At 34.5% G+C, this 20,868-nt stretch overlaps 2 long non-coding RNA genes across 3 annotated transcripts; both read right to left on the bottom strand.

The window, feature by feature from the left end:
* Positions 1-1,517: 1,517 nt before the first annotated feature.
* LOC143593878 (uncharacterized) lies at positions 1,518-3,891 on the bottom strand. 2 transcript variants are annotated; one of them, XR_013146212.1, is made up of 4 exons: positions 3,747-3,891; positions 3,467-3,523; positions 2,123-2,383; positions 1,518-1,778 (listed from the first exon to the last, which is right to left on the bottom strand). It is a non-coding gene; the product is annotated as an uncharacterized LOC143593878 (long non-coding RNA). The 2 variants fall into 2 exon arrangements; XR_013146211.1 differs by lacking the exons at positions 3,467-3,523; positions 3,747-3,891 and adding an exon at positions 2,678-3,347.
* A 2,402-nt stretch (positions 3,892-6,293) lies between these two features.
* Positions 6,294-6,728, bottom strand: LOC143593877 (uncharacterized). Its single transcript, XR_013146210.1, has 2 exons — positions 6,687-6,728; positions 6,294-6,593 (listed from the first exon to the last, which is right to left on the bottom strand). It is a non-coding gene; the product is annotated as an uncharacterized LOC143593877 (long non-coding RNA).
* Between the last annotated feature and the right edge of the window lie 14,140 nt (positions 6,729-20,868).

Raw genomic sequence — 20,868 nt, 5'->3', positions numbered from 1 at the left:
AAGGAGAAAACGTGAGAGCAATAGATACGCCTACTAAAAGAGAAAAGGAGTAAATGTAGATACGAAGACACATGCATAATAAAAAGTAGAGGTGCGTTTGTGTACCGTTGTTTTACTTCCACGGTTAATTGCAACACAAAAGAGATACGCATATACAAAAGGTAACTCAGGCTTAAGAACTTGTACCATGGTACCACACTGCTAAAATAAATTTTAACTCACAACCACAACTTGTTTATACATATACTAGCTTTTAGCCCGCGTGTTACGCGGGTTTATTTGGTTTTTTTTATTATTTTATAATTATTTGTTTATTTGTCACTCGAAATTTGTTTTAATTTAATATGTATATATTAGTCTGTTATATTAATTATATATTTTAACCTTTGAACTATTTCAATTGAGATTAATAGGTTTATAGTTGGTTGAAGTTGGAGTTTATAGCTAGGCTATTTGGATTGAGATGTTTATGTTTATAATTGGAGTTTAAGTTAGTTTGTGGCTACTATGTTTGTATGTGTTTGTTATTCAGGATTTGTTTTGGAATAACATTGGTTCATAGTTTGGATGACGTGTTTAAGTATAATTTTTATGCTTATAGTAATTTTGTATGGGCTTGTTGTAATAGGTTTAATGTTTATTTTTTAGTTTTATTGTATTACATAGGTTGTTTATATATAATTAATTTTTTTTTATGTTTACCGTGTTCGAGTATACCCAACTCCCAAGTCAAGCGTCAAGAGTCCGTCTAGCGGCTTTTGCAATGTTGATCATTAGCGGTCGATATTTTTCTACTTATATCCAAGAACAATTTTTGTTTGTCTAATAAACATACTTCGGAGGAATACAAGACAAATGTGCATGAATATGTTATATGCCAATCATTCTAGTTCGTTTTGAGGCGCACTAAAAAGTTAACAGTTTTTACCCGAAATGCATTTTATAACAAAATTATGCCTAAAATACCCCTAGAGGAAAATAAATTTTCTTTTTTTCTCCTTGCTTTTTGGTTTTTCAAAACAATCCTACATAAATCTACAAATCAGTAACTAACTGAGGAAAGACTAATGAAATTCACGTTGAATTTGAATTCCCCAAAAACGCCTTAGCTTCAATTGTAATCCCATATATTAACCTTTAATATGCAGTGGGACTATATTAGTAAATGGAACCAGCTTTGACCACAAACCTGAAAAAATGTTGTTGTAAACTTTTTTTGACTTAAAAATGTCCTCTGACAGATCACCTTTTAGCTTTGATCCGTAACAAACTTTTTACCCGTTTGCAATTTTTATTTTATTAAATATTTTACCTAAACTTACCACTGGATGCAAAATAAACAGATTAGAATTTGTACCTTTTATGAGCTACTGACACTACCAAATTTAACCCGTTTGCAGTTTTTTAAATATTTTTCCTAAACTATCACCGAATGCAAAATAAATCCGCAGATTAGAAGTGTTGCATGTGTTCTGTAAAGGCTCAAATATAAAAACCGCTTAATATCAAAGGACAAAAAAAACCGATTTCCTTATATATAGACTTGACATTACACCAAAGTCTTATTAGTTAGACCTAAAAAAGAAGACAATAATAATGCATACTAATAACATACCAGTCTCTCAAGATTAAGATACAAAGGAACAACAACGTATACTAAGGAATATGTGGATTGATTTCATTTCCATTTTTATCATCAACCTCAATAGGTACGAGTCTAGCTTTTCGAGCTCCTAGTTCCGTTTGCTTCTAGTGATCCTTTCGGGATTTGAATTCCACTGAAATAAAAATAGATACAATGTACAACATCAGTGAATTGGGAAAAGGAAGGCGGTAGAATTACCCTAACGCACATCAATATGAAAAGTTTTTAAATAAAAAGTCAAACTGGCAAAAGAACCTAGCTACATGTAGTACGGTTTAAGTAATATTAAGTTGCTGAGAAACAGAACTATCCGCCACAAAAGTAGTACTTTTCTACTATGTAAAAGAACAAAGAAAAAGTATTTAAATTTGACACTCAATGTAATACAATCATGTAATTCAACAATTAATAACAATATAAATGCTTAGATTTTAAAAATAAATGAATGTTGAGATTCGTTGAACGTGCAAAACTTACATCAAGTGGGCACGATTGGCGAGTACTGAAGATGTCGTTCAACTTGATAAAGAGTTATAAGTTCTGGTGTGTGGCATCAATTGGATTGTGTTATGAACTAAAACGTGTTTAAGGTCGGGTTAAGAAAGATTAATAAAGTCAAAGATTAAGTGGAAAGGATGATAAATCCTTAAAAATTATTTGTATAACTTTGTTAAGGGAATCAACAATGCCACAAGCAAGTGTATCACCAATACTTGATCCTGCTCTTGTGGGTTTTACCTGAAAACATCCATACCAGTAAAATTCAAGATTTTAAGGTCAAGTCAGGTTAGAATTAGATTGACCCGTTGACACATTTTTGCTCATTTTTCTACCACAAATAACTAATGCACTAACTCTTACATAACTTTGTGTAGCAATAATTATCTGAATCTTTCAATAAACCAACAACTTTTAAAGGTAGTACACAAAAAAAATAAGAATTTTTTTGTACTAAAGTTAATGCAATCATTATATTAGTTTAAAATAATGTTTAAAATGTTTAAAGGACAAAACTGGAAAACATAAAATTACCTTCAGTACAAAGTTGGGTACCGTTATAAATCCCCATTCCTTGTTTCTTATGCTCCAAGGAGGCATCATGCTGCCAAAAAGTCAACAGTACAAAAAATAAGCACCAATCACACACTTGTATGAAAAACACACCTTGGCCCGATAAAAAAAACATTTAATGAGGTAATACTTACTTCAAAATGGAAGTTAAACGAAGGAAGATGGACATAAGATAACCGTCAATATTCCCAAATCCAGTTTATAGAAACAAATCATTGTTATTTATGAATATATCAATTGAGGCGGTTCACATAATGTTACATGCAATTTTTAAAAAAATATATTCAGATCCAATGAGAACAATTAAGGCGACTCGTTCTGGTTGACCCAACCCGCGTAATTTAAATTCTTTACTTTCTTCAAAACATAGTTTCTTTTTTCAATTTGACCTGGCCCTCATTTTTTGTCAGGTACAAACAGACTTTCCTGTCAACAAAAGAATGTGATCATAGAACACACCTACAAACAAATTATGATTGTAGATATCCTACTACAAAAACACTTTAGATTTGGTAGTGTAAGAGTTAAATACATGCTCTGCAAATTTTTAAGTGGGCATTTCATCAATATATGGTGGGTATGTGTTAAGAACTTGATAAACTATGCCCACCATAAATCAATTAAATGGTTTGCTATCAAGCAAAGTGCCCAGGTTAGATTTTTTATTTTGACATGTAAATGTGGTAAAAAAAAGCCAATAGAGCCTATAATTATCAAAATCCATGCGTAAACATCTTATTTGTAAGATACCTTTGTAGATGACTACTCCCCTTCACTCACTAACTACTTCAGTTCCTGATCAATTCCCTGAACAACAGAAGCATGAAAGAAAATAAGTAACAGCACCCTAACCGAAGAAACAGAATCAATTGCTACAATTAAGTAACAAAGCTTCAAGTTAATTTGTAGTATTAAATCTTTCTAATTTGTTAGTACATCTGATGAGACGGGCGTAACTTCAAATCCTTGAGAGTGTATTGACCATAACCTAATCAATTTCAAATTTTTGTAAACAAAAACCCTAAATTACCTAGCGGTAACGGCGAGACCTCGAGATTTGCTTCAAAAACATAACCTTCAAATCGTTTTCAAAAATTCCAGTTAGGGTTTTTGGATTGAACTACAATTCCAGGTTAGATTATGGCAAGGGACGGTGGAGTTGTGAGAAGAGATTGGTAGGGGATGGGGATATAATTTTTCACCCGATTCAAACCCATCGGCTATTAGACCCATGACCCGCGAATTTTAATGCTTAAACGGGTTGAAACCGGATTAAATGAATGAGAGCTCACCGTTTAGAAATCAAGTAATCTGGTGACTAGATAGGGGATGGGGAGCGACCAGAGCGCGACATCTCATCTTTTTTGATAGACAATTATATAGATAGTTAGATCGAACGGCATTTCATCTTAGAGTAGCACTAACTTTAGTTTTTAATATATATATAACGTATTACTTTCATTAATAATTAATATAAATAACTATTTTAATATCTGATTCATTTAACTTGTGTGTATGAGAGATAATTAATATAAATAACTATTTTAATATCTGATTCATTTAACTTGTGTGTATGAGAGCTATAAAATTCTAAAAAAATTGACTTCGACTTTGCATATAAAATTCTAAATCTTCTACTAAAAATTAAAATATTAATAATAAATAAATCTTAATTGACTAGGCCAGAACTCAAATAGTTATGACCAGTGGCGGATTATATAACAAGATCAAAGGGTCTTTAGTACTACTAGAAAAAAGGCATTCCTTAGACACGCATTGCTTGTCATTAATTGGTACTTATGACACGCAAATGAGCGTCAAGGAAGCCCCTGTCATAAATTGAACATGACACGCTTTTTGCATGTCATATTTATTGACACCCATTAATGACACACCTTTTTGACATGCATTTATGACGAGCTTTCAAAACCGGTGTTTACGACACCCATTAACAACATGCATATATGCGTGTCATAGTATAACCTTTTTTTTAAAACAAAATTGTTTTTTATAATTATTAATATTTCCATTAATTACTAAAAATATAGAAGCAAAAATTACGCATTCCATTTCTAAATTAAACATGCTAAATCAAAATATTACATATATTCCCTAAGTTAACAAAAGTATCGGTTAATATTTAATACCATACATATCACTAACAAAATATAAGCTTTGTCGTATACACCGACCATTCTTCTCGAATCGCATCGAAAACCGCATGCGTGTATTTGTATTTGCCTCCCCCAACCTAAGATGAAAATAAACAAAGAAAATGTTAATACATACATACATATATATATTCACCTTTAACAAGCATACAAGCAGTATGCTATACCAAACTAAAAGATTCCTTTTTTTAATATAGTGTATATCACAATATATTACACAGTAGGTATAATGTTTAAAAAAAACCACCCATATCATATCATATGTGATCATAAAGTTACTGCACTATAAAGCTTTTTTCATTCCTAATCTTCTTCTTTCAACCAAAATACCGACCCAACTACACAGTTTCGGGTTTGGGTTTGACGCTTAATCGGGTAGGGTAAATTCGGGTCGGGTTGTTTGGGTCTCGAGTCACTTCGAGTCGGGTTCGGTATTCGAATACGGTTAAAAGAACACCCCCAATTCAAAGCAAGCAAACATTTCAAAACCTTTATAATTTTGACACGACCTTTATAAGGGCCGGGTGTTCACGGTTCGGTTTTGACGGTTCTTAAGTCAAACCAAGAGACAAACCGAAACCGAACCGTTGAAAATTAACAACGATTGTAACTAAACTGTTCAAGGTTTGGTACCGATTTGGTTTCACGGTTTGAGCTTATTGTGCTTATAAAAAAGTTAACTGTTAAAACTAAACTTACATTGTTATCAACGAGTATTTGAAGTCATTCATGAACGATCTCCTTCATAAAATTTAAGACTTAATAACCACACTCGGTACTTCCCAGCTGAGTCAGACACTACAAAAATACAATATAATTGTGAGACATAAATAAGGTACCTAGTGATTTATAAACAATAATATAACTAGTTTTATACCAGTCTGGTGGCTGGCATGTTACAGGTACCTAAAACTTGACTCAAGTTGTTCCGTCCTAAATAAAAATAAAGCAGGATGAATAAACGAAACCATCATCAGTACAAGGTTCCCCTACTCCTGCAATAGTGCAATAGACAAGCCTTAAAGGCATAAACCCATATTAATAATTTGCAAAATCATGACAATAATTTGCAAAATGCTACTACTGTGAGTGTTAAAAAAAGGCATAAACCCTTATTATTATCATTAATAAGGGCTGCAACATCACCACCAGCAGAGAAAGCCGACCTTACACCCACATTCCCATACAAGTCACCCACAGGTAATGTGAAAAAAAACTTAAATTTGTTTTCATCCAACAGAAAGGAGAGTACATTCATAATCATCAATTCCATACCCAACAGACAGACGGCTATTTTAACGTCATTATGACACGGTTATTTTCTGTTCACGTTATTTGTTTAAAAAAGAAGGGACAGATGAAAGTTTATCTGCCGGAAATAACAATGATGATAATAATAATAATAATAAATATCCAAAACTTTAGCCATTACATGAACATAATCAACAATATCAATCTAACATGTTTGTGCTCCCACCCGAAAAAGAAAGAAGCAAAAGCTAGAACAATGGACTAAAACTTATAACTTGGCTCAAATTAGGCAAAATACCATATGAAAACAGCAAATCAGCTTCACTGCTTAATCACCCTTCCTCCTGAAAGAGCATCCCTCAGTGAGTATGGCACGCCCACCAGTCGACTGGCAGAGAACAGTCTGGCAGTTTCCGCACACCACCACAGTTTGAGAGTGGCTAAAAACAGCTGTTCTGTCAACACAAATATCAAACAAATTCAAAACACATCCTTTAAAACAAGAATTATAACACAAAACAAACAAAAATTCAAAACAAAACACATACATGTTAAAACAACCCTGGCACTTAATGTCCTGCATAAAAAAAATAAACAATGTTTAATAAAGAATCTCACATAAAAATTATTAGACAAAAAAATATGCTTGTTAAAAGCTCGAACAAAATTCAAAAAGAAAAAAAAAATAAGCTTACTAATTAAGGGGTGTTTGGACTAGCTTTTATTTTTTTGCCTATGCTTATACCCTTACACAAATTAACTACTCAAGAGGCAATAGGCTAAGCTCATTTACAACCCTAAAGGATATACAGGAAATGAAGAAAACCACTAGAAGCCTAATTATAACCTAATAATGTAAGACAGAAATGAAATAATAATAATAATAATAATAATAATAATACCTAACCCTGCGAAAGCTTCTGGGCGTACATTTGCCTCTTGGTCAACGAATCACCAATCACAACCCACTACACGCCTCTGCCGGACAGATCCCAACGAATCCTCCATCTCCGACGAGCTATCGTTGTTGTAATCGTAATCTTCGTCGTTGTCGTAATACTCAACAACCACCACCACCACCACCACCGCAATCATCCATCGGCTTCCACTAATCGCAGGTAATTTCTAATCTTGTTAAATAAGTAAAAGATGTTGTTTTGATTATAAAAAAGAAATTGTTACAACCGATGGCGCCGTCGTCTGTGCAACCGGCACTCCTCCAACTTTCATCACATCATACGAGACAATCAGACAAAACCTAATTTCGACTACTTTGGGTATCGATTTGATTGGAGAGAGTGAAAGCAGTGATGGTTTTGGATAAATTACGACTATTGTTGTTAATTGGGGGCGGTCTTCATCATCATCACTGGGTTTCATCTTTCTTTCTTTCTTTCTCAATGTGTGAAACCAGATAACGAAGGAGATGAAGAAGTTGACTTGACTGCCTAGGGGTTTAGTTTAGTGGAAACAGAGGAAGGAAAGTGGGATGAAGATTCTTCCATGAATTCTGATTTGATAGTGACATGTATGATTGACTCTTGACATTTCTACTCGGTTCGAATTGATCGGGACAGCCGGAAAAGGGAGGTTCAAATAATTGTTTATACAAACCATTAGTAAAGCTTGGTTTGTTTCGATCTCTATTTCTAAAGATCTAGTTTCTGCTCCTTAGTAGGTTTTCAAAAAGGCTTACTTTTACGCTTGGGTTCATTTAAACTCAGCCCTGCGAGATTCAACAATATGATATGCTCATGGTGATAATAACATGTGCCCTTCCTTCCTACACATATAATTTTGAAATGTGTTTTATGTGCTTTCATTTAAGTTAAGGGCAGCAGGTCTACGACGGAGAGACGGGGGCTGTTATAGTATTGTTCTTATGCATTTTCAATACAAGTTTACTAAATTCAGTTTGTACCCTTTTTCTTAATTAAGATGAAATATTGATTAAACTTTACTTTATAAATCCAACATAAATTTAATCAATATTGTCTTCTAGGTGTTTTTGTTTTAACATTCTTTTTCTTAATTCCTTTGTAACTAATACTAACTTGCAGGAAAATTCGGTGCCGTATTTGCATCAATACAACACCTATTGTAGCAGTGTACTGTATGTTCTTCAACTACGTGGGTACGTATGCATTAAATAAAGCTTTTCGCTACTTGCATTTGTCGATTTGATTATTTAAATTTGTTCATGAGGATTTTTCAAACTTTTGCATGAAAACAGGCTCCGCGGGTCTCGGGTTTCTGCAGTTTTGCAATCGAAACAGTTTCAAAGTAAAGTTTATTCTTGGATTCTCGATTTTAATCGAGCTATCGATACCGCAATACTTCAACGAGTACACTGCTATCAGGAGTTATGATCCTGTCCACACAAAAGCTAGATAGGTAAGAGTTCTAACATTCTTTTGAAAACACAAAGGTGTTGACTTTTGATTTTTAAGGTCAAAGTCTCTAACTTTCTATTTGTTTCTGCAGTGGAATGATATGGTGAATGTGACATTCTCATCTGAAGCATTTGTGGGTGGATTATTGGCAATGTTTCTTGCTGTAATGATATTGTGAATGTGGCAAACTCTTCCCTTCAGTTAATTCAAAGTCATCATCCTTTTGTTGTGAATATTGATCAACTTTTACAAAGCTTGTTTCTTGACTCATATTGATGCATAGGATAGACTAATAGTAGTTTGACTTTTACCACTTGTTTATGGTACGTCCCTACCAAACCAATAATAGAATTTAAATTGGAGTTCATAATTAAAAATCTAGTGGATTATACTATGCTTATAAATAAAGTATTCCAAATTATTTAAATATAAAATGTTCATTTTATGTATAATCCTTGTTAATTTAAATGTCGCTTCGAAACACGATTTCATGTATAAGACACCAATTATTGTATATTTGTATTGTATGTTTTGGAAAATGATTTCTAACCATGTATAAAAGTATCAATACAAATCTTATCATGATATTATTCCTCAAAATGGCATAGTTAAATAACTAGTTTAGATTCCGGGTGTACACGAGGTTACTTAAATATAAAAATTAATTCAAAAAATAATTACATATATATGCGTGTATGTGTGATTACCTTTTGTATTATGTTTTATAGTTATACCCATTTTAGTCATTTTATACATTTTGTTAAAAGCTACAGCTGCTCTGTCAAACACCTAAATATATCTGAAAAGCTACAGCTACTGGCTACAGCTAACAGCCACCAGCTTCCAGCCAACAGCTACCAGCTAGTTTTGCCAAACATACCCCATATGTGGCATGCATAACTTTTTTTTTATTTACGACACTTGTTTAATGACACACAAAAATGAGTGTCGTAAATCTTTTAATTTTCAAAATTTATGACTTCATTTTAACGACTTGCACAATTTCGCGTCATAAATCGACGCGTGTCATTGTGCGCATGTCAAGGAAGGCCTTTTTTCTAGTAGTGGCGGTATCAAAAAGTTAGATAATGTTTTGTCTTTAAAAGAGTGAGGTATAAAAATATAGTCATTGGTTAAGAAAACATCCATAAACGGTTAAAATCTAACCCTCTATATCAATCAGTATTGTTCGTTTTATCCATGTAAATTTTATGATGTTATTTTTGGTTACTCATCATGAGTTGGTTCAATTGAAGCATGCTTAATCGTGTAGTTCTATTAAGATTTGCACTCAATGCAACCAAAAACATACGTAACAATTTGGTATTCAACGAATAATTCATAGGCACACACGTTTATAACTTCAAAAACAAGTTTTAAACATTCTCAATAACCTCAAGAATATAATTCACACTCTTTTTTCCAAAAAATCCTAAAAGGTTATAACTTTTATACTATTTGTTGGGTTTTAACAAGATTATCAAAGTGATAAAATCCCTGTTTTACCAAAAACGCAGCGGATATAAAAGTTTTAAATCTTGTTAATATGATATATATAAAACCAATTTTAAACATGCAAAACCCAAACCCGGATCCAAATACGAATTACACACTATCAAATACATGCATGTCACTATAAGTCCATGCATGTTACTACTACCTTTCAATATGACAAAACCGGGTGAAAGAGATGATGATTGAAAGGTAAGAACTTGAATATGGAAGCTCCTCAAGCTAGCATACCCCAAGCTTCAACAACACACCACTTCTAGCTAGGATTTGCACTTGAAATTTTCTTCTTCTTTTCTTATGTTGGATGAAAATACCCAAGAGAGGAAGAGAGAAAAGTTTACTTGGAAATTATGTGTGTTATGAAAGAATGAAAGAGAAAGATTTGGTTTTATTTAAAGGCATCTTTCTCTCCACCAATAATAACCATTGCATGTCTCCACTCACCTTGCATGTCTCCACTCAAACATATAATAATATTACATTTAAAAGAGTTATTATCTTTTTCTTTTATAAAACTTTAAACATATATATATATATATATCCATACATATATACTTTTATAAGTTTATAACTTATAAAACCTATTATATGTTAAGAGACATGCTTGGTTATTATTATTCACATATTGTTATTTAACCAACTTAAATAACACTATGTAATGTTCTTTCATAAAACATAAATCATCCATATGATTTGTTTATTACACAAGTACATTTTATTTAGAAACCCCTTTCCAAATAACTCAAGTGTTAATATTCATTTGTTATGATCACATCATATATGAACGAATATTATCGGTGTTTGTCTAGCTTGTTATTGGGTATGGCCCGACTTGGATCATAACGTACTAGCCACATCAATTTAATATGTCTCTTGGGCAGACCGAGTCCAACAATCTCCCACTTGCACAAGATACATAGAAGATTGATGCAAGTAGCAAATACCGCCTAACTACGGTTTACTACCCCTAATACATATGACGAAGTGCCATTCAATAACATCGTCCCTTTTAAGTCCCATACTTGAAAATGATTTAGGTGAAACTATCATTTATCCTTTTGCCACAAATGTCATGTTAAATCCAGAGACACAGAGTGATCATTCTCTGTTGATTTAACTTGTCAGGCCTTAGACATTTAACTCTCAACGAATAAGAGGGACAAATCCCATATTGACTACATACGTCTCTCACTATCACCTTGTACTATACTTGAGCTTAGCCTTATGTACTGACATATTTCAGAGCAGCGAAGAACTAAGTCAAAGCATAATAGTCGATGAATATCAAGACCCAATATGTATCTCAGGTCGGAGGATACTATGAAGTTCGCCTTTACTCAAATTTACTTATGATCATAAATCCCAAGGATTCCATGCAGTAAAATTGAGAGCGGGTCAGTCCAATATTTATCCCATAAATATCTATGAACCTTGGCAGCAACCCTTTGCTATATTCATACCTCATGAATATCTACCAATCCAAGTTCATAATAGTCTTACTTTCACATTTGTTCCCACAAATATGAACGACTACGGACGTTTAGAATAATTCAAATTATTCACGGATTTAAACATACTAAAATGGAACATAACTCAAGAACATGACCATAACCAAAACCATATGATTGAGTTAAAATAAAATTGTTCCAATATCTAAATACAAATTTTGATCAAATCCAATCACTAGAATATCGAAGTCCTAAGGCGCAAGTATGACTCTCATGCTTCGGCCTTTCAAGGAGTTTCTTGAGTGGGTCCGCAATGTTTTGATCAGTGTGAACTTTGCGAATACATATCTTTCCCTTTTCAACTTCATCCCTTATGTAGTTGAATCTCCGCTCAATGTGCCTAGTCTTTTGATGTGCGCGGGGTTCCTTGATTTGAGCAATCGCACCCTCGTTGTCACAAAAGATCTCTAGAGGGTCTTGAATGGTACGAACCACTCCTAGATCGGCAATGAACTTTCTAATCCATGCAGCTTCTTGAGCTGCCAGGGAGGCGGCGATGTATTCAGATTCAGTGGTGGATAAAGCTACCACGTCTTGTTTTGCACTCTTCCATGAGACAGCACCACCATTGAGAACGAAAACGTATCCCGATTGTGATCGAGAATCATCTCGATCAGTTTGGAAACTCGCATCAGTGTAACCCTTTACAACGAGTTCCTCCTCACCAGAGCCATATATTAGAAACATATCCTTAGTCCTTCTAAGGTATTTCAATATGCTCTTAACAACCATCCAATGGCTAGTTCCCGGATTTTGTTGGTATCGACTTGTCATGCTCAAGGCGCATGACACATCCGGTCTAGTGCAAATCATGGCATACATGATGGATCCTATAGCAGATGCATATGGGATACCACTCATTTTGTCTTGCTCATCTTTTGAGCTTGGACATTGAGAAGCACTCAACATCGTTCCTCTTTGAATAGGTACCAAACCTTTCTTAGAGTTTTCCATCTTGAACCTTTTCAAGATCTTGTCAATGTATGCACTTTGATTCAAACCTATCAACCGCCTTGATCTATCCCTATAGATTCTTATTCCCAGAATATAGGCGGCTTCACCAAGATCCTTTATGGAAAAACAGCTTCCAAGCCAGGCTTTCACACCTTCGAAGGTTGGAATGTTATTTCCAAACAGTAATATGTCATCGACATATAATACCAGAAAGGTTATGATGCTCCCACTAGCTTTCTTATACACACAAGCTTCATCAGTGTTTTTGATGAATCCAAATTTCTTAACTTCATCATTAAAACGGTGATTCCAACTTCTGGATGCTTGTTTCAATCCATAGATTGATTTCTTCAACTTGCATACTTTGTTAGGATGTTGTGGATCGACAAAACCTTCAGGCTGAACCATATAAACATCTTCATTAAGATGCCCATTTAGAAAAGCAGTTTTGACATCCATTTGCCATATCTCATAGTCATAATATGCGGCTATGGCAAACAATATCCTTATAGACTTTAGCATCGCCACGGGCGAGAAAGTTTCATCATAATCAACCCCTTGAGTTTGAGTGAAACCCTTTGCTACAAGTCTAGCGTTATAAGTATCCAAGTTTCCATGCATATCAGTTTTCTTCTTCAAAACCCACTTACTTCCAACCAGCTTGGAATTTAGAAGTGGAGCAACCAAGTCCCATACTTGATTGTCATGCATGGATTGCATCTCAACATTCATGGCTTCTAGCCATTTTTCACAATCAGATTGCGACATTGCATCTCGGTATGTGGTGGGTTCATCCGAATCAACCACGTAGCATCCATCCATGAAAAATCCATATCTCTCAGGTGGGGTGCTAACTCTACCAGATTTTCTAATGTTTTGTGTGTTTTGATCAACCATTCGATCATCCTCAACAACCTCTTGTTGATTGCTAGTGTCAACCAAACGTGTATCGGCTTGTAGTTCTCGATCCTCTTCGAGTTCTACAGTTCTATCAGTTCCTTCCATAAGGAACCTTCTTTCCAAGAACTTAGCCTTTCGAGCTATAAACACTTTATGCTCGCTTGGATTGTAGAAATAATATCCCATCGAATCCGTGGGATATCCTACAAATATACACTTAGTGGATCGACATTCAAGTTTGTCAGGGGTGTAGATCTTAACATAAGCCTCACAACCCCATACCTTTAAATATGAAAATTTTGGAGCCTTTCCATGCCATATTTCAAAAGGTGTCCTATCCACTTTCTTGGTTGGTGCCATATTTAAAATACGGGCAGCAGAGATCACAGCGAAACCCCAAAATGATAGAGGTAATGAGCTTCTAGCCATCATGGATCGAACCATGTCCAATAAAGTTCGATTCCTCCTTTCGGACACACCATTATGTTGTGGTGTTCCAGGTGGAGTAAGTTGTGAGACAATCCCACAACTCCTAAGATGTTCTAGAAACGCAGTATTCACCTCCTCTATCGGAACGTAGTACTTTGATTGTTTTGTTGAGTTGATTTTGTACTTCATTTTGGAAGACTTTGAACATTTCAAAGGCCTCATTTTTGTGTCTTAACAAGAACACATACCCATAGCGACTATAATCGTCGGTAAAGGTAATGAAGTATCTTTCACCATTTCTTGTCATTGTCCTAAAAGGTCCACATACATCCAAATGTATGATACCTAATAAGTCTTTCGCCCTTTCATTGTTCCATTAAAGGGTTCTTTGGTCATCTTTCCCAATAACAAGATTCACATTCATCAAATGAATCAACATTTGATTTCAAAAGACCATTCTTTCGAAGTGTATGAATACGATTCTTGTTTATGTGACCAAGACGACAATGCCAAAGAAAAGTATTACTCAAATCCATTTTGAGTCTTTTGGTGTTAGCTTGGTACAACGAGTTATCAATGTATGAGTCATCATGAATTAATTCATAAATGCCATAAAACGGCATCGCTTTAAAATAAAAGACATTATTCATGAAAACATAAATACCATTATCAACAAACTTAAAGTCATAACCAGATTGTCTTAATACAGAAACAGAGATAATATTCCTAGTCAAACTAGGGGAATATAAAATGTTTTTCAAAACAATTTCCAAACCATTTGGAAGCTTTAAAACATAATCTCCTCGGGCTTGGACGTCAACCTTTGCTCCATTGCCCATGAAGAGACTTATATCTCCTTTCTTCACCTCATTTCTTCTTTTGAACCCCTACAATGAATTGCATATGTGAGTTCCACATCCGGTATCCAATACCCATGTGTTAGAAGAAATAATATTAAGATCAATGTGAATCATGAAAGTTGTACCTGAGGTTTGCCCCGCATCCCTCTTAGCTTTCAACTCCTTGAGATAGGTCGGACAGTTTCTCATCCAATGACCTATCTCACCACAACCAAAGCACGGATCCTCAGCGCTAACCTTTAGCTTCTTTGGCTTTGGCTCCGCCTTTGCATTTCCCTTGAACCCCTTCTTGACTTGCCCCTTACCAACGGCAACCTTTGATTTTGGTTCCGGGTGATGCCTTTTCTTTGAGCCACCCTCATTGATCGCAAGAACGGGTAAAACCTTTTTACCCATGCCGGCCTCGGCTGTCTTAAGCATTGCGTGAAGCTCACCAATGCTTTTGTCCCATCCATTCATGTTGTAGTTCATGACGAATGTCTCAAACCTTTTAGTTAAGCCATTTAGGATTAAATCCGTGGCTAACTCTTTTGAGATGGGACAGTTAAGCCGTTCAAGCCGATCAATGTGGCTCTTCATCTTATGTACATAAGATGAAACAGATTGGGTTTCTTCCATATGACATGCAAGAAGCGCTCGAACTGTTTCGAATCGCTCAACCCGTGCTTGAGTAAGGAACATTTCCTTAAGTTGGGTTATCATGTCATACGCCCCATGATTCTCAAAATCCTTTTGGATCTCAGGAATCATTGTTCCCAACATGAGGCAAGAAACTTGCACCGAATCCTCGGTGTATTTTAACCAATCCGCATAGGCATCCAAGTTATTGACATCGGGTTCATCGGGAATAGGATCGTCTAAAATATAAGACTTCTTTTCTTGCTTGAGAACAATTCTCAAGTTTCGATACCAATCCATGAAGTTGTTAAAGTTTAGACGATCCTTATCCAGAATGGATCTTAGTGATAGATTATGCACGTGTGGGATAATTGCGTTTGGTGCGTTGTTTGCGGCCATCTAAAAGAATTTTAACAAAGTTCAAATTAGTATTTTCGATATAAATAAAATTTTAATCTTTAATACCCTTTAAATGTCTCCAAGACAATTATTGATTAAAATCTAGAACCCAACGTTTCATTCAAATAGTAGTTAGGTGACCTTTATCCTACTATTCGAATTAACAAGGTAGTCAACGTTTGACAATTGCAACCCTTTGCAACTTCTAGTTTTATGGGATCGGTTAAACATCATATGTTTAGTTGGTATGTTAAATCCCATCAACACCTTTGAACGCCATGTTAAGGTGATCCTATAGTCATGGTTTCAAATCAAGTCGTCCTACTTATACACACGTGTGAGTTTACTCATACAAGTGGTTAGGTGATCCTAATGCCAAAAGTACTTGTAAAATCACCTTAAGATCACAAGTTTTCTTAAAAGTGCTTAGGTGATCCTAACTCACTTTCAAGTCTACAAGTGACTTAAGTGTCGTATAAAAGGATGGTGTTTAACTTGTTTTTAAAAGGGATTTTAGTTTTCTAAATTCTAGATTGGAAAACTATTTATTGTACCTTTCATTTGCATGCATTCAAAAATGTATGGTACTTAGTTGAAAAACCCATTTTCAAAGTTCCAATTAATAAAACCCATTTTTATTATGAAATCATTAGTTATTAATAAAACCAATTTTTATTACCTAACGATTTCTAAGGAACCAATTTTATGCTAGTTGATTTTAAGTTGTTAAGCAAACCATATTGCAAATAATAAGTAAATCAACCATGCAAGCATAAAATATACACAACCACAAGTTCATAACCATAGCCTCCTAATATTGACCACACTTGTTGACCGAAGACAAGTGTGTCAAAAAGTCTCTCCTAAGGGACCCAAAAGAACATGCACTTGTGTCGGTGAACTCCCACTTGATTCTGCATCCATATGCTCCAAGTGTTTACTCCCGGCGTTGTGGTCTTCATCATTTTATTTGGGCTTCCATCCATGCATCTTCTTTTACAAAATATATCCTAATACATTTTTCTAGTAAAAGAAATACATCTAATCTACTTATTATTACAAGCCATATGAATGAATAAATAGATTACAAACCCAAATAAATATTACAACCAAATCGAATGAACAAACAACCAACACAATCATTCAACCAAACACAAGGCCATGGCTAGGTTATGAACATCTATTACACATCCAAATATGCAATAATACAAGACCAAATGGTTCCCCTTTTTGCCTCAAAACTTTCGGCCAAAGCTTAAGCAAACCGAAAGTTTCGGGTTTTGTCCAAACAAACTAAACAATCATCCAAATGACTTGGTTTTTCAAGATTACCACATGCATGTAAAGTATAACCTTGAAAAACCATGGAGTAACCAAAACCCCAAAAAGTTTCGGCCAAATGGTGAAACCCACCATAAACCCGAAAAATTTTGGGTCTAATGAAGCATGCATTCGTATAAGCGGCTCTTGATGCCATTGCTGGGTTTTAACAAGATTATCAAAGTGATAAAATCCCTATTTTACCAAAAACGCAGCGGATATAAAAGTTTTAAATCTTGTTAACATGATATGTATAAAACCAATTTTAAACATGCAAAACCCAAACCTGGATCCAAATACGAATTACACACTATCAAATACATGCATGTCACTATAAGTCCATGCATGTTACTACTACCTTTCAATATGACAAAACCGGGTGAAAGAGATGATGATTGAAAGGTAAGAACTTGAATATGGAAGCTCCTCAAGCTAGCATACCCCAAGCTTCAACAACACACCACTTCTAGCTAGGATTTGCACTTGAAATTTTCTTCTTCTTTTCTTATGTTGGATGAAAATACCCAAGAGAGGAAGAGAGAAAAGTTTACTTGGAAATTATGTGTGTTATGAAAGAATGAAAGAGAAAGACTTGGTTTTATTTAAAGGCATCTTTCTCTCCACCAATAATAACCATTGCATGTCTCCACTCACCTTGCATGTCTCCACTCAAACATATAATAATATTACATTTGAAAGAGTTATTATCTTTTTCTTTTATAAAACTTTAAACATATATATATATATATATATCCATACGTATATACTTTTATCAGTTTATAACTTATAACTTATAAAACCTATTATATGTTAAGAGACATGATTGGTTATTATTATTCACATATTGTTATTTAACCAACTTAAATAACACTATGTAATGTTCTTTCATAAAACATAAATCATCCATATGATTTGTTTATTACACAAGTACATTTTATTTAGAAACCCCTTTCCAAATAACTCAAGTGTTAATATTCATTTGTTATGATCACATCATATATGAACGAATATTATCGGTGTTTGTCTAGCTTGTTATTGGGTATGGCCAGACTTGGATCATAACGTACTAGCCACATCAATTTAATATGTCTCTTGGGCAGACCGAGTCCAACACTATTTTCCCTAATGGAATTGAGAATCAAGTTCCCACATATAAAAGATATTATTCTGATGAACTTTGATGGAATCAAGTTCCCATATATAAAAGACAACAAGAAAGAAAGTAAGCAAAACACAGCTTGTTAAACTAAACCCCTACTAAATGGACCATGAAGGCTCAATCAGAAGACACTCATCAACAGAAAGACTGGTGGCTATAGGCTTGGGACTTATATGTGTCATCTCGCCTTTATTCATCGATAAAAGGCCGCAAACGATTGAAGAGTTTAAGCTTGAGGAGCAAACCTTTCTTAGCATTTCCACTTCGTTGGTTCTAGTTTTGTTGATCTTGATTGTTGCAATTTTTTCATGTTATTTGGATCAAAGTCTTACAAGGTTTGATCCTTACTGGATATACCGAGTAGGAGGATCTTCGGGCGGGATCATTGCTCTTTTAGTAGTTCTTATGTTCATTTTGAAGTGTAAAGATTTTTGAGGTTTGGTTTATGAAAGGAATCCGTAGAGTTTCATGCATGTATCTTGTTTTTTTTGTAAGAAGCTTGTATTGATATGGATCAAGATGATGTGAGAAAACGAAACTTAAAATGACTATAACTGTGAGGAGGCGGATCTATGCACCTATAAGGTCGATATTGTGGCAAACCTAGATCTTTAGTTTTAATATATTTTAAAAAATAAAAATGACAAACCTAACCCGTAAAGAAATAGCCGATGTAACCGAACTGAATAAGACTAGCCAAACCTAACCCAAAATCTCCTGTTTGGTTTTATGTTTTCTCAAAAACCGAATTTTCAATTCGGTTTTGGTTTTGCATGCCCTCATCCCCTAAAACCTAACCGAACTTGTAAAAACCGAGAAAAAAAAAGAACTGAAACCGTAAACACCAAATTGAACCCATATAATTTTTTAAATAACTGTTTAGCCGAAAGTTTCAATCCAAAATTTATTATTTCAGTACTTATTTTTTCTAAAACTTTCAAAACCAAACGACCAAACCAAGACCGAACGATTTTCAAAATATCAGATAACGAATATTTAGTTTCTTGTTCTACTTGAGCCCAAACGGGTCCACATACTCCCCTACTTGGCATATTCGATCGTTGAAAGCGTTTAAACTTACACAACCCCTAGTTGAAGCTTGATGCATTTGTCGAGGCCAATAACCTGTGGGTACATGTGGCAAATGGGTTGGGTCGAACAAGTCATGGGTCAAAACGGGTTTAGGTCAGAATGGGTTAGGGTCGAAATGAGTCAATTAAAAAAATGATTGTTTTGGTTTGGGTAGGAACATGTTATGGCCGAAACAGGTTTCGGGGTTTTTTATTAAACGAGTATAACATTGGAAACATTTTTAGTTTTTTTAGATTTTTCGTTTTTTATTTATATATTGAGTAATATTTTTTTATTGTTCTTTTTTTATGAATTTTGTTATGAATGTTTTCTATTAAGATCAAAATAACCCTAAAAAATATTCAAAAATAATTATAAATAAAATTATAACTTAAAATATAAATAAAAAACAATAAAAGAAAAAACTAAAATGTTTCCTCCGTTGTACTCATTTCATAAATAAAATATAAAAAGAAAAACCACCGAGAAATTGAATTGAGACCGAAAAAATCGACATAAATGAAACAAAGAGCCAAAATCGAACCAAATCAATCAAAATGGAAAAAATCAATTAAAACGGAACTGAAAAACGGACAAAAACGAAACAAAAAACCAAAAACGAATCCAAAACCGACCAAAAGAAACAAAAGAAATCGAAACCCAACCCATCCCGTGTGAACTCATGTTAGCTTGAAACCTGAACAGAACCCGTCCAAATCTGAAACTTGTTTCGTGCCGAAACCTGTCTCGCGGGGATACCCTTTCCGATCCAAAACCTGACACATATCCTTAGGACATTAACCCACATTGACCAATTTCTTTGAATTTGTCAACCCATTTTGACCCGAAATAACAATATGAAATTTCAAATGACCCATTTAGTTAAACTCTCTGACCCTAACCAACCTCATTTTTTAAGACAACCCAAATTGACCCATTTGAATTGGTTTGGGTCAAGATTGCCACCCTAATCCTGATTAATCACTAATTCCCACCTCACCATCCGATTAGCAGATAGCAATTACTACAACACTACCTGTAGGGATAATATCACATATCCACTCAAATCATGCTTACCTATCCATAAATGAAAATATCAAAATATATAAGTTCAAAATACTTAAAACTTCATATTTGATCATCTACCAAAGTTTCATCGTCGGCATACGCTAAGGCAACAAACTGTTATACCATTTATTCTTGAGTTTCAAGTAAGCTAAGCGGCTTATATCATTTCAGAAGCAACAAAAAACAAGTTTAAGCCCCATTTTCTGGAGTCTTCAGCACAGAATGCTGAAGCAGCATCTCGTCCGGCTCCAGCATTTTCACGCGTTCTGTCAAGGGAACCAGGTCCCGTCCCACAATGCGCATTTGTGGGTTCGAGTGTCCAAAGAGAAAACTCTCGGTAAGCTGCCCAAATAAAACATTCAAGCAGTTGTTGCATTCTGAGCACCGACCAGATGGCGGTCAAGTAAAACATTCAATTAGTCAGCAAACATAATGCAAATTGGATTTGTGTTTTCAAAATGATTATGTGATATAGAATAAACATATTAGAAAATAACGCGTGGATGAACTTGTAATACCATGTCCGAAATTTATGACCA

The sequence above is a fragment of the Bidens hawaiensis genome, unplaced genomic scaffold, assembly GCF_021521415.1.
Source record: "Bidens hawaiensis isolate Kalapana, Puna unplaced genomic scaffold, B.hawaiensis_p1.1 tig00042879_1, whole genome shotgun sequence".
Taxonomy (NCBI): Eukaryota; Viridiplantae; Streptophyta; class Magnoliopsida; order Asterales; family Asteraceae; genus Bidens; species Bidens hawaiensis.
The sequence above is the reverse complement of the archived record's forward strand: the minus strand, read 5'-3'. Positions and strand labels throughout refer to the sequence as shown.